General features: G+C 42.1%; 1 pseudogene; it reads right to left on the reverse strand.

The window, feature by feature from the left end:
• Positions 1-4913: 4913 nt before the first annotated feature.
• LOC118533153 (splicing factor 3A subunit 2 pseudogene) lies at positions 4914-6340 on the reverse strand (annotated as a pseudogene).
• Between the last annotated feature and the right edge of the window lie 8856 nt (positions 6341-15196).

The raw sequence follows: 15196 nt of genomic DNA on the forward strand, positions 1-15196 counted from the left end.
AGGCGTAGCCAGGTGCGCAGGAGCAGAATTCTGAACCCGCCCAGTTTAATCAAGTCAAGACAATGGAGCTTAGGGGCGGTGTCCCATGGAGGCTCTGAAGATCCTGCTGCTGCTGTCACCCTTTTCATCAAAATGATTGAAAATGTATTTCTAAAGAGAATTGAGGGGCCCCGTCTAAATCACACTGCTGTATTGGCCTTAATGTCCTGTTGTAAGTGCCTCAGCCTCTGGTCCATAGTTGCTTCTCAATAGACGTTTGCTATTACCGCTGATAGCCACAACTGGATGAATAAACAGAAAAGAAGTTCCTATTTCATGAGAGAGGGAAAAAAAAAAAAAAAAAAAGAAGCGCATTCAAACCAAGAGAGAATGAAAATTGCTCTTGTTCAGCAACTTTACAAATCCTGCTTTCCTTTTCTGCTGGAAATGAAGCTGAGTTTAAAAGCTTATCTTGGTTTGACTTTCTTCCCCCCTCCAACCAAAATAGAATAGCTGTTTAGCTTGAAAATTCATAGGAGCCCTTCTCAACTGGTTAACACACACACACACACACACACTCCTTAATATCCTCATTATATAAAATCTCAATCACCAGAAATTGACAAGAAAATAACTCCAAGGCTCCAACAGATAATTGAGCAAAGGATATAAACGGATGATTCATAAAGGAGGAAATGCAAATGACAAAAAAATCATATGAAAAAATATTCAACATGCAAATAATAAAAGAAGTCCAAACTGCAACGACAATGAGATACTGTGGCTGCTCATCAAATTAGTATTTAAAAAAAATTATAGTAAACCAGTCCTTGCTTTTGGGTAATGGGTTTCTGGACAATATGTATGAAATCCAAATATATTAAAAAAAAAACCCTTAACAATAGCCTCACATGCTTTAAGGGGCAACTTTGAGCTGAGAGCTAATATTGTTGAGCTCTCTGGGAACAGAACGTTCCTTTGAGCTCCCTCTCTGCCATCATACTCTGCTTCCCCCCCCACCCCCATCAATACTGCTATCTCTGAAGTGGACCCCAGGATCCAGAGGCCCAGTCCTAGCTTTGTTGTGAAGCCTGTGCAAACCCACCATTCTCTTTATTTTTTAAACTCCCCTTTGGAAAAAATTGTATCCAGATTCTTAAATTCCATAATTCTCCCATAATATTGTTTTTCTTTGCCCCAAACTCTGAGGTCTTCATTAATAAACATGCAGAACAATAATGAGAATTAGACCTAGAATGTTCTTAAAAGCATTCAATCCTGATGGTGACTTTACAATGGAAGAGTGGGGTTCACAACATCCTGAAGAGGGGGATCTGAGCTCTTTGCACTGTAGACGTTTTTCTTTGGAAAATATCCACATGGCACCTGCTAGCTGCCCTTGTTAAAAGACTTATATACTTGACCACTGGGCTTTGCAGGTTAGAACCATAGCCTCCCAAGTGTGTAACTTAGAATGATCCACTTGGGTGGGAGAAAAATGTATTCAGATTTCTGCTCTTTACTTCATCTTGTCCTTTTTAAATTTCCAGTGTTAATACTGTTCTAATGTAAAGGTTAGTATAGCAGTTTATTGGGGAAGTACGATCAAAATCGTTTTGCTGGTAAGATATTGTTATCAGAAAGTTCCGAGACAACTGGAGTAGAGAGGGGTGATAATGTGTCTGAGCTTCTGCAATTTGGGAAGTAGGGCCTTTAGAGTTAAGGGAGGAGGCAAGGCAGGCTGTGGTCCTAGAGAGTGACCAGCAGAGCTCCTGGTAGAGGACAGAGCATGCGCTGCTACTGAAGTAACTAGAATGTTCAACTGGATCACAAGGACATGTTGGCTGGGAGAGGCTCCAATAATTTTAAAGGCCATCTTGCCAGAGAAGCCCATTTGTGGTTTCTCAGGTCGTGTGTAAACACCACAGGCCCAAGATTCCAGGAATCACCTCATTGTGGCATTGCCAAGCCGGGGGTTTCATTGAGATGGGGCCAGTTGGGAGTCAATGGTAGGGAAGCCAAAACCAGCTAAGGGGTGTGGAAATGAAAGTATCCAAGCAACCTAGCTGAGATCCAAGCACGGGCAAGTGACCTAGAGTCATTAGCAGGCTCGTCGGAGTAAAAGCGGGTGTCACCAGGGGCCTGGAAGCAAATCCCTATGTCAGATCGAGATGTATATGGTGGAGAAGCGAGAGTCAGAAGCTGATACGTGGAATGCTCTTAAGGAGTCTTGGCCCCGCTAAGCTAGGTATTAGGGAAGATCCCATGGCATGATTCTGAGCCTCTTTTATGTTTGTTTCCCTTAAGGACCACAGACTCCGGACAATCTGATAACAAGTTCAAGCCTTTATTCCTAGGAGAACTATGGGGACACAAGTACAGACACCACAGCTCAAATGTATAATTTCTGCTGGCTAAGCAACCCCAGATCGCTTTCCAATTATTTCTGAGGGTCCCCCCAGCTCCCCTCCTGGGGACAGTATAAGTACTCTCACGTGATACTGCTCTGGCCTCCTGGTGGCAATTCAGCACCCCAAAACCCATCTTGGGAGAGACCACCATTCCAATTTCAGTATCTCTTAATGGAGATGAAGTGTGCAGCGGGAAGGGCTGAACTTCACCCTTAAGGATAGTGCACACACACAAAAAGTTGACAGCCAAATGGAAATCAAACTGTCAGCATGATTAATGAGTGGGGGGGGGCAGTCAACGAACCTCTGATGTCTAGGGAGGGCTGTCTGGGGAAGCTTGGGCGGAGAAGGTGGCTTGGACCTAAGGACAAATGGGACTCCTTCAGCTTCTCTAATTGCAGACGTTGAGCCTGCCTGTCCATCTGGACGGTAGCCTACCTGAGCACAGGGGCAATGCCTGGGGCAGGTACAGAGCCCAGCACTCTGCTATGGACGTAGAAACCTGCTAGATGCTAAGCCATAGCCCATTTCAGGGTAGAGCTGAAGCTCTCACATCTGCTTGAGCACACTAGAATTTGAAGGAAGAGATAAATTGAATTTAGAGCTGATTTCCTTTAAAAATATTTATAGGAACCACAGGCATACCTTGTTTCATTGCACTTTGCATTTTTTCCAAATCAAAGGTTTGTGGCAAAGCTGCATTAAGCAAGTCTATCGGCATTATTTTTCCACCAGCATTGGCTCATTTTGTGTCTCTGTGTCACATTTTGGGAATTCTTGCAATCTATTAAATTTTTTCATAATGGTTGTATTTGTCATGGTGACCTCTGATCAGTGATCTTTGAGGTTATTATTGTAATGTTGTTTTCATACCTGTTAACACAGCATCCCTTTTAGAGCCTGTGGATCAATCATTTCGACTTCCAGGTCTTACTATTTAAGAAATACATTGGGGAGCCCTCATAGCCAGCCTGAAGAGTACAGGACTGAGTGTACCTATCTTGCAGGCACATCCAGCTGGGGCGCCCCCCCACTGCCGTGGTCCTTTGCCCTGTGGGCCTGGAGTGAGGGTGCAGCCCAGAGATTGCCCACTGGTTCCTCTCTCCTCCCTTCAGACTCCCCCACGCCCCGCACCACCCCAGCCTGAAGGTGGCTGAGCCAAGGCTCAGAGAACAATAGTTTCAGCTCCCACTCCAAGTGATGAATTCATCTTAGTAGTTTTGGAACAGGCCTTCTTTATGGTTTACACTTGGAGATTAAGGACACTCCAGAGAGGGAAGTTGCATAGTTCCCCTAAAGCCAGCTTGACAGCATAATTTTTAGGAATCAAGAATCAACATTGGGTTATTTCTTAAGATTAAGCCTTGAAAGTCCACTTGGATGTGACATAGCCACGTGCACACTTGAACATGGAAATGGTCTTCTCGCATCAAGGAGATCTCCCTCCTCAGCTAAATCAACAGAAGTGGTTGGGAGAAGTAGGGACTCCCTGTCTGACCAAACTCAGCCAGGCAAATTCAGTCAGTCTTTTTGAGCAAGGAGTAGAGCTGTGCAAGGGGGGCCTGATCACCCCTTTCTGCTTGCACCACCACTGAGTAGCCACCTCCAGGACGGCTGCCCACTCGTGCCCGTACAAGGGCATGAGACAGTGAGTGAGAGCTGAAATCCTGCCAGGCTTCACTCCTCAAGCCGAGTTTATTGGTGTTTGGCTGTGTCTCTGACTCCGAAGATGTGGCTCCTTTTTTCTAAGTTGTAACAAGGCACCTGGTATGGGCTGGGGGCAATTCTGACTGCCCCACTACCATATCCCAGTCCTCCCTCAGAGGGATTGAAGAGTCTCATGAACAGATTAGATTTACTGTAAAAGATGAAATATTTGACCCAAATTGAAATTAATTTCATAGGTAAAGCTCAAAATGTTACTATGGATATGAATTATGTTTATATGTATTTATATATGTATGTACATATAGTATAGTTATGTGGATACACATTTCTATGTATCAGAAGTTAGCACAACTTAAACTTAGTAAATATTTAAAATAAAACTATTTTGGGTATCAGAAAAAGAAAGAAATACACTTTGTAAGGCTAGCGCTGCCGTCGTGATTCCTCTGATGGATCTGGACAAAGTAGATTGAAAACCTTCTGGGAAGGATTCATCATTGTACATGCTATTGAGAACATTTGTGATTCATGGGAAGAGGTCAAAATATCAACATGAACAGGAGTTTGGAAGAAGTTGATTCTAATCCTTCTGGATCACTTTGGGGGGTTCATGACTTCAGGGGAGGAAGCAACTACAGATGTGGTAGAAATAGCAAGAGAACAAGAATTAGAAGTGGAGCCTGAAGACGGGACTGAATTGCTGCAAGCTCATGATCAAACTTGAACGGATGAGGGTTGCCTCTTATGCATGAGCCAAGAAAGATTTTTTTTTTTTTTTTTGCAAGCCGGGCCTCAGGGGAGGTGTTTAATGAGCAGTGGGGACACTACACAGCCCGGTACAAAAGCACCAAACTCAGCTCTGAAAGAAAACACAAGAAAACACACCAGACTTGCCTGGAGAAGGGGCTGCCTTTCAGTTGGCTGGGGGAGGGGGAGGAATGTTCCCAGGGCCTTTGGAGGGCAGTGGGGGCCTCAGCATCGGGGGGGGGGGGCATAGGAGTTGGGGGATATACCCCAGGATTTGAGGGGTGGACCCCAGGAGCTGGAGGATGGACCCCAGGAGCCTATGGGTGGACCCCAGGAGGCTGGGGGTGGATCCCTGGGGCTGGTGGGTGGACCCCAGGGCCTGGGGGTGCACCGCAGGAGCTGGGGGATGTACCCCTGGGGCCTGGGGGTAAACCCCAGCAGATGTGGGAGGATGGACACCCAGAGCAGGTGGGCGGACCCCAGATGTTGGTGGGTAGACCACCGGTGCTGGAGGGTGAACCCCGGGAGCTGGGGGGTAGACTCCTGGTGCTGAGGGGGTGGACCCTAGATGTTGGGGGGTGGACCCCTGGTGCCGGGGGCTGGACACCGGGAGCTGGCGGGGGGGGGGGCAGCTGGGAAGGGCCCTGAGGGTGTAGGCCCACTGGGCAGCATGGGTGGCAGAGGCAGGCCTCCCGGTGGTGGCGGGGGCAAAGACTCTGGCAGAGGCGGCCGGGGCGGGGGGCAGACCATTCATGGGGGGGCGGGGGTCTCTTCACCCTAGGAGGCCCAGCAGGGAGGCTCGGCGGGGCTGGTGGCTTCTCCATCTTGAAGTGAAACTGCAGGAAAAACAGCTTGGTTTCCCGATTCCAGTGAGTCCAGAGCTTGCCTTTGGCCTCATGGATCTCCCTGCTTGGCATCTTGAAGGCGATGGTCTCATAGCTCGGCGGCCGTGAGCAGGTCCTGCCAGGGACGGTCAGGAGGCTCGATCCTCTGCTCATAGGCGGACGTGAAGCGGTGGCGGGGCATGATGCCCTCGGCGATCTCAGGGTAGTCAATCTGGAAGAGGAGGCTCTGCTGGCCCATCTCCGTGTCCCTCTGCGTGGTCACTTTGTAGTCTGGGCGGCCAATCTTCACAAACTTCTTCACCTCCACCTTGACCTTTTCTGGCGCTGGCTGGGCGGGGGCCTCCTTGGCCTCCTTGGCAGCTCGCCTGGCCAAGTTGGTCTGATGCTTCTTCCCTTGGGTATGCGCCAGGTAGCTCCCCTCATTGTTGTGCAGGGTCAGACACAGCTTGCACTCGTACGAGCCCAGATGGTTCTTCATGAAATATGGGTCCTCGTTGATGTCGATGGTCTCCAGGGCCGGGTGCCGGAGGCGCTCCCTGCGGTCTCGGTAGCTCTCGGAGGAGGAGGCCACGCCTCCACTCCCGGTCGTACCCCCAGGGGGATGCTGGAAGTCCATGGAGAGGGCGTTGGGGCTTTACCGCACCGGTAGAGAGACCCCGCGCTCCTCCTCACTCCGCGCCCGCCGCTGCCTCGAATCAAGAAAGTTTTGTTGAGACAAAATCTACTCCTGGTGAAGAGGTTGTGAAGATTGTTAAAATGACAACAAAGGATTTAGAATATGACATAAACTCAGTGGATAAAGCAGCAGCAGCGTTTGAGAGGATTGACTCCAATTTTGGAAGAAGCTCTACTCTGGGTAAAACGCTATTAAATAGCATCACATGCTACAGAGAAATCATTTATGAGAGGGAGAGTTAATCAATGAGGCAGACTTCATCATTGTCTTATTTTAGGAAATTACCACGGCACCTCACCTTCAGCACCACCCTGTTGGGTCAACAGCCATCAACCTCAAAGCAGGACCCTCCATCAGCAAAAAGATAATGAGGCGCTGGAAGCTCAGATGATGGTTGGCATTTTTTAGCCATCGAGTGTTTTTAAATAAAGATAAGTACATTATCATTTTAGATATAATGCTATTGCACACCTAATAGACTATACTACAGTGTAAGCATAACTTATATGCACTGGGAAACCAAAAAGCTTCATTGGGTAGCTTTATTGCAGTGGTCTGGGGCCAAACCCACAATATCTCTGAGGTATGCCCATGTAAAATTTCCTAATTGTCTGGAAATGTTCATTTTGTTCAGTTTTGCTTTCGTTAAATTCTAATTTGAGATCATTGTAATTGTAATGCGATTGTAAGAAATACAGAGAGGATCTTTGTACTTCTCCCCAGTTCCCCCAATGGTAACACCTTGCCGAACAATCACAGTATTTCATTCCAGAGCATTGACGTTGATACCATCAAGATACAGGATATTTCTACCACTGTGAGGGTCCCTCATGGTTCCCTTTATAGGCACATCCTCTTCCTTCCTGCCCCCACCCCTTCCTTAATCCCTGCAACCACTGTCTCAACCTCTATAATTTTTCATTTCAAAAATGTTATCTAACTTGCGGCTAGTAGATAAATAGGTCCTAGAAAGCTAATGCACAATACGGTGAATATAGACAACAATATTGAATTTTAATTGTCAAACGTACTAAGAGACTAGACCTGAATTATTCCCACTACCAAAAAGAAATGATAATTATGTGACGTGATAGAGGTACTATTACTTCAATGGCGATCATACTACAATATATAAATGTGTCATAGCAACATACTGTACAACTTAAATTTACACAGTGTTATAAATCAAATATATTTCAATTAAAAATGTAAAAAAAGAGAAGGTTACATAAATGGAATTACACAGTATATAACCTTTCAGGATCGTCTTTTTACTAACAGCATCACTCTCTCAAGATTCATCCAGGTTGTTGTGTGTATCAATAGTTGGTTCATTTTCATTGTTGAGTAGTATTCCATGGTATGGGCCCACCACAGTTTAACTCTTCACCTGTGGAAGGACACCCAGGTTGTTTCCAGTTTTGGACTTGTACAGTGATGCTATAAACATTAGTGTATAGTTTTTCATGTGAACATAAGCCTCACTTCTCTAGGATAAATGCCCAGGAGGGGAATTTTGGGGATATGTGACAATTGCATGCTTAGTTTTTAGACAAGCAGCTAACCCATTTTCAAGAGTGGCTGCCCCATTTTACATTCCCACCAGCATTGTACGAGTGATCCTTGACACAGTTCGGTTTTGTCCTTATTGTTTTAGCCATTCTGATAGGACGGTGAGCACCAGGAGGACAGGAACGATGCCGACGAGGTTAACCTGTAACTGACCTATTGTAGGTTCTCCCTGTGTCCTTCTATCTACCTCCGTTGAAAAGAAATTGAACAGAAGAGTTTGTGATCTTGTAGTGCATGCATTTACATTAAGTATTTGAAGGTGCTAGTCTTGAATAGTTATCATTCATATAAAGATTCTTAATCTTTTCTACATTTTCTCTTTAGTCTCAGAGATAAAATCTTCAACTCTTTTTTCACTTACTTTAGGCTTGTACCCAACTGTCTTTGGCTTTGCTCAGAACTTAAATCCCCTAACTTCCTTCATGGCTGCGAACTACCACCACAAACTCGAGTTCTTTTAACTTCAACAGCCCAAGTAAGAAGTGGACTCCGGAGGGAGAGCCTTAGCCCTCACTGCCCGTCTTCTTTCTCTTCTTCTTGTTTTTGTGGATCTCCTAACTATGTGGCCAAAGGAGGTAGTATATGGCCGTGGCTTTGAGGCTTCGTGATACTATTTATTTCTTTGGGTTTTCCCATTTGCAAAGATAATACATTTTTCCTTCGGATTAGGCAGTTCCGTTACTATCTGCCCCTGGAAACCTCACTGTGATAATATTCTATCATTTGAGGCTGTCCCCAGCTTCAATAAATTTCATAATGGTTTACTAGTAGTATTCTTCCAGTTAGATCCCTATCTTATAGATGAGCATAGCTTTCAAAATCATATTTAAACAGCGTGTATTACTTACGTTGAGTCTTAGCTCGTTAGTGTGCACGTAAAGCACCCAAAGCCCCATTCGGGCAGGGCTACCTCAAACCAGGACCCTCCTCGGTTTTCACTGGCTGAGGAAAAGGGCAGCCCAGGTAGCATCGATAATATGTGTTAGGCCTAAAAATTCCCGACAGATAATGAAGTAGTTCTTTAAGAGCTGGTTTCAGTTTAGGAAAACTTAACACACTGAAACCTTAACTCATGGAACAGAAATGGAGTGACCATTAAGCCTTTTTTGGGGGGACTAATGAACTATTCTAATCCACCACACTGGTTTCCATCAGATATTCCTCTTCTTGCACAATTTATGTCTTAATTGTAGCTCAGCACCAGGCATTTATGAATACTTGGTTAATATATAGCGAACAAGTAAATGGCATGAATATATGAATGAGTAAATGACTGGGACTGAATGAATGAATGCCTAAGTGAAGTGATAGCCCAAGTGAATGAATCACACGCTATATGCACCTGCCTATTGTAGCTTCCAATTTCCGTGTTGAAGGACAAATCATTTCAGGTCCAGGGGGTGCTTTCTGGATTATACCAGACAAGATCCCAAACAAGCAACTGCGAACTTGGGCATCTATTCCCTGCCAGGCACTGGGCACGACATTTTTATGACAATTGGCTTCTTTATGAACTCTCACTGAAAGTGTCCTTTGAAGAATAGGTCTATACCCTGAATAAAATGCAACAACAAACAACAGCAACACATTCTGAATAATCAATTTCCTGGCCAGACTTTATAAATCACATACTCTGAATGAGGCAGAGCCTGGTACATGCCAGGCCTTTTACCAGGCTCTGGACATGGAGTGATGAACAAGAGAAACAATGGCTCTGACCGCGTGGAACTTACATTCTAGGGAAGGAGACAAACCAAAAAGAATAAATAGTCGTAGTTTGTGATGAGTGCCAGGAAAGAGCTGAAAAGGGTGCCAGGATCCAGAATAATAAGGCATCTTCTTTAGATCGCGTGGTCTCTGAGAAGGAGAACTTTAAGCTGAAAAGCTCCATGTTCAAATGGGTCCCAGGGGTATCATATTTAACCTTTAAAAGTTCCACTTCAGTGGCACTTGTTAGACTTAACATTACACATCTTCCACTCACAGTGGTCCCACTGGACACCAGTCAACACTCTGCAGAGGGTGCTGGGCTTCCAAAATGCGTCCACCTTGCTTTATTGCATTTCTGCCCTTTTCTCTTGAGAAACAGCCCGTGAGTTTTACATACACTTCCCTGGGGGGATAATTCTGCTCCTCGTTAATGGGACACTTCCCTTGAAATATGGGTAGATATTGAGTAACTGCCACCTATTGACTTCTTGTATAAAATGTTAATTATGAATTAATTTGGGAACGATTTTTCAATCTATGTAGATACAAAGAAAAATACACAGACCATGGGTTTTGTACACTGAGTGCAGCAATAGACTGGTTCATAATGTAAGCAGTTGGACAAGTCAAAGGAACTGAGCAAGTGGACCCAAGGGATATGGGGTCTCTCACTTCAAATGCGTATTTCTTTGTTTTCCTCGATTCTGCCTCTGGCCTGGGATCGAATGAACTTAATGCCTATGCTCAGAAAGATGCTTGAACTGTCTCTGTCCATTTAATGTGTGTGAAAGAAAAGAGAGAATGGATCCTCAAAGTTGAGATCGCAAAACTATAAATATCTGCAAATTGTCTTTTTGCTAAATGTTTAGCTGATGGGCTAAATAATCAGGAAAATATATGATCATGTGTCTACACAGGTACTATTGACAAACTGTTTGTGTCAGTGTAAAGGCTTGCCCTTGGGCTAAGAGCCAAAAATAATTCTTGTCATGGGAAAAACAATTTTAAAGCTCATTAATTATGCCTAAAATTTACATTTTTATTTTTATTTCAAGCCTTGATTGCAGTCTATTAATAAATGAAAATGTGCTTGCATTTTTAAGTACTTCTGGATTTCACAAGCTTTGTTTTCAAAGAGGGCGAAGCTCAGCCAACACTTTAATTTACTAAGGGAATAGTCGGGGGAAAAGTCTTTATTAAATAAAGAAATTACCTTTGAAGAAATAGTTGGAGTTGAATAAATGTACTTAATGCTTACTGAGGCTTTTTTCTTTTTCTTTTTAATTTAATTTACGTTTTTATAAAAGCAAAATAGTTTTTTAAAAAAAATCAAAAAACATTACAAAGCTTATAAAGCAAAAAAGCAGTGCATTACTCCCAACACTTCCCACTCCTGAATCATTTACTGTCTTAATTTTTTCCTGAATTTCTATTTGTATTTTTCACTAATAGAGTATTTTCAATTTCTTTAAATTCTAGGAATTATCTATTGAATTCACGATACAGACAGATTTATTTCTTCCTTTCCAGTGTTTATAGTTTTCTCCACTTATTCCTGGCTTGTTCCACTGGTTAGGACTCCCTCTATGATGTTGAAAGGACTTTGCCTTGTTCTTGCTCTTAGGGGTAAAATTACATTCATTCCTTCATCATGAAATGTAATGTTAATTGTAGGGCTTTGTGTAGATTCCCTTCATCAAGCTGAAGAAGTTCCCCTCTGTTCCTAGTTTGCTGAACTGTGTCTGTCTGTTTGTTTGTTTTAATCATGAGTGGGTATCGAATTTTGTCAATTTTCCCCCTGTATTTATTGAGATGATCATATGGTTTTTCTATTTTAGTCTGTTGATATGGTGAATTACGCTGATTAATGTTAGAATGTTAAACTAACCATTGGGCCACGATGTATGATTCTTTTAAAATATTCTGGATTCAAGGGGCGCCTGGGTGGCTCAGTCGTTAAGGGTCTGCCTTCGGCTCAGGTCATGATCCCAGGGTCCTGGGATCGAGCCCTGCATGAGGCTCCCTGCTCCGCTGGGAGCCTGTTTCTCCCTCTCCCACTACCCCTGCTTGTGTTCCCTCTCTCACTGTGTCTCTCTCTGTCAAATAAATAAATAAAATCTTTAAAAAATAAAATATTCTGGATTTGAGCTATTAATATTCTGAAAGAATTTTCTATGTCTATATTCATATAGTGTTGGTCTTTGGTTTCTTTCCACATAATAGCTTTGCCAGGTTCTGGTGTTAGGATTATACTGGCCTCATAAACTGTTGGGGAATATTCTCCTGTCTCCTCTAATTTCTGAAATAATTTGTATCACATTGGCACTATTTCTTCTGTAAATGTTTGATAGAATTTACCAGTGAAGTCATTTGAGTCCAGAGGTTGTCTGTGAAGAGGTGTTTTATTATAAATCCAATTTCTTTAATAGGCATAGAATTCTTCATAGTTTTTATTTCTTCTAGCATTCTTTTGAGAGGCTGTGGTTTTCAAGAAATTTGTTGTTTTCATCTAATCACTGAAATTATTGATATAAAATTATTCCTAATATCTACTTACAAGCCTTTAAATATCCTGTTTTTCATTCCTGATATTGCTAATTTTTCACTTTTTTTCTTGATTAGTCTAGCTATGAGTTTATTAACTGTATTAACTTAAAACAAAACTATTTACTTTGTTGATTTTTCTCTTTTGTCTATTTTCCATCTCGTTGATTTCTGCATATTATTTCCCCTCTTCTCCTTTCTTTGGGCTTAATTTGTTCTTTTTCTTTTATTTTTTTATGGTGGGAGCTCAGGACACTGAGTTTACATTTCTCTAATATAAGCATCTAAAGCTATACATTTTTTAAAACACAGCTTTAGGTGCGCCCCACAAATTTCATTATATTGGGTTTCCATCATATTACAAAATACTTCCTAATTTCCTTTTTTATTTATTTTTGGCACACAGGTTATTTTGAAATGTGTTATTTTGTTTCCAAACAATTGGGGATTTTTCCAGGCATTTTTCATTATTGATTTCTAATTTAATTATTTTGTGGTTAGAGAACAGATTTGGATGGCTTGAATCTCTTACATTTACTGAGATATGTTTAATGGCCCTAAATAAGGTCTATGTTGGGCAAGGTTCCAGGTGCATTTGAACATAATGCATATTCTACTGTTGAGTAGAGTGTTTTGTAAATGTCAATTAGGTCAAGTTGGTTGATGTTGCTGTTCAGCTTTTCTCTATCCTTACTGATTTTCTGTCTACTTATTCTATCACTTTTTGAGAGATAGGTGTTAAAATCTCTGTAGTTATGGGTTGGTCCGCTCCCCCTTTAAGTCAAAGTTGTGTTAGTTTTTGCTTCATGTGCACTGAACCTCTGTTATGAGGCATATAAACATTTAGGAGTGGTATATTATCTTGATAGATTCACTCCTGTCTCATTATAATATGATTTTTTAAAATCCCTGGGTAATAATTCTTTGCTTTGAAATCTATTGCATCTGATATTAATATATCCACTCCAGCTTTCTTTCAATTGGGGTAAGTATTGTATCTCTTTTCAGCCTTTTACTATTAGCCTATGTGAGTCTTTTTATTTAAAGTGGATTTCTCATTCCCCATCCCCAGCCTTCAGCAGCTGCTGCCTTACCCTTAGGGGAGACTTACAACCCTCGGGGGCAGTTTCTCTCAGAGCTCCCACCTGACCTTCCCCTGGGGATCCTCAGGTTTCTAATCTATTATGACAGTCCACTCATGACCACTCATTGTTAACAGTTCAGCTGGCCTTTTCCTCCTTTTGTTTATGGTGCGTTATGTCTCCTGATGCTCTACCAGGAACGAAAGGGAGCATAAGTCTCTTCAGTCCTGTAAAGGTCTCATTACTTTCTGGATTTTTTAGTTCATTTGGAAGGGTTTCTTTATATTCTCAGCCTTCAAATGTGTTCAGCAAAACTGTGGCTTTGGAGCTTATCCAACTTATTTCATTGTTAGATGTCTTACAGCTTTCTACATCCTAACCGGAAGTCAAATCCTGAATTGTTTTTATGGAAGGAGGAAACCAAGTTCTCTTATTTCCCACTGTCCTGGCAGTTCTCCCTGCTCTACATTCATCCCTCCTTCTGTCTTTAGGACATCAATTTTTGTTGACTGAACTGATATGTATGCTCACTCACATCATTTTAACTACATAACCTTTGTTCATTACTGAACCCTAATTACTTCCTTTGACACCTTTTTTCTTCTCCTGGACCTAATGGTTAGTGATAGTAATATAGAAAGTTCAGTAACTGAAAAGCAAGAGCCCAGATTTTCATAGGATCTTATGAACTCATTATCAGAATTGCAAAAACCTACTCAATCTTAGTATTTTCTACAAGTGAAATGCATCAAGAATCCTATTGGTTCCTTTCCTTCTGGAGCCCTCTCTACTGCTCTGCTCTAGAATGGTTGCACCTTGTCCAGTGCACAGCTGACAGCCAAGGACTTCACTTCATCTCTTCCCACACTGAATCTTTTGCCTGTTTTTTGGTCTTCCTTTCTTTTGGTTCATTCTCTTGTTTTGGTGTGGCACAGCCTCAGTAGCTGCCTGAGAAACAGAGGGTGGGAAGTAAATTTTTTAAGTCCTTGCATATTCGAAAATGTTGGCTGATAGCTTGGCTGACTATAGAATTCTAATTTAGAAATCAGTATCTGAATTTTGAAGAAATGTCTTCTTTGCTCCCTAGCATTGCTAGAAATATTACTATGGAAAAGCCCCATTCTATGCCAAGACCTATTTTTCCTTTTTCCTGTTTTGAAGCTTTTAGGATCCTCTTTATCTGCAAATTTCTGAAGTTTCATCTTGAAATGCCCTGGTGAACTGTTTCCCTGGGCAGTTTTAATCTGGAAACCCGTATCTTTCAGTTCTGGATTTATTCTCTTACTATTTTCTTCATAATTTTCTCCATTAATTTTTTCTGTTCTTTCTGTAGCATTTTCTGTATTTGGTTGTTGGACCAGCTTTTCTCTTTTCATTTCCCTTCTTTTATATCTCTTGTTCTTTTGGATCTACTTGCTGGGAGTTTCTTCTTCAACTATCTTCTAAACCTTCTCTTTTTAAATTTTGCTATGTTATTTTTAATATTAAAAAATAATTTTATAGTATCTTTTCCTTTTTTTAAAAAAGATTTTATTTATTTGAGAGGGAGAGCATGAGCAGAAGGGGGAGGACCAGAGGGAGAAGTAGACTCCTCACTGAGCAGGGAGCCCAACATGGGGCTCGATCCCAGGACCCTGAGATCATGACCTGAAGTCAGCTGCTTAAACTGACTGAAGTCAGATGTTTAAAGATCTGAGCCACCCAGGCACCTCTATTTTTTCCTTTTTAATGGATGAAATATCTTATTTCTTTAAGGATATCTTAAGATCTTTTTTTAATGCCTTTGAAGTTTCATTCTGCCTTTTTTTTTTTTTTTTTTGGTCTTTTAAAATTGCCTCTTTTATTTCAAGTTCTATTTTTCTGGTTTAAATATTTTGGTCTCTTTCAGGTAAGAGATTTCGTCCAATGTCTGGTTGTTCTTAGCTGTTGATTCATAATTAGATAAGGCATAAAAACACTGTA

Source organism: Halichoerus grypus, chromosome 3, assembly GCF_964656455.1.
Source record: "Halichoerus grypus chromosome 3, mHalGry1.hap1.1, whole genome shotgun sequence".
NCBI lineage: Eukaryota > Metazoa > Chordata > Mammalia > Carnivora > Phocidae > Halichoerus > Halichoerus grypus.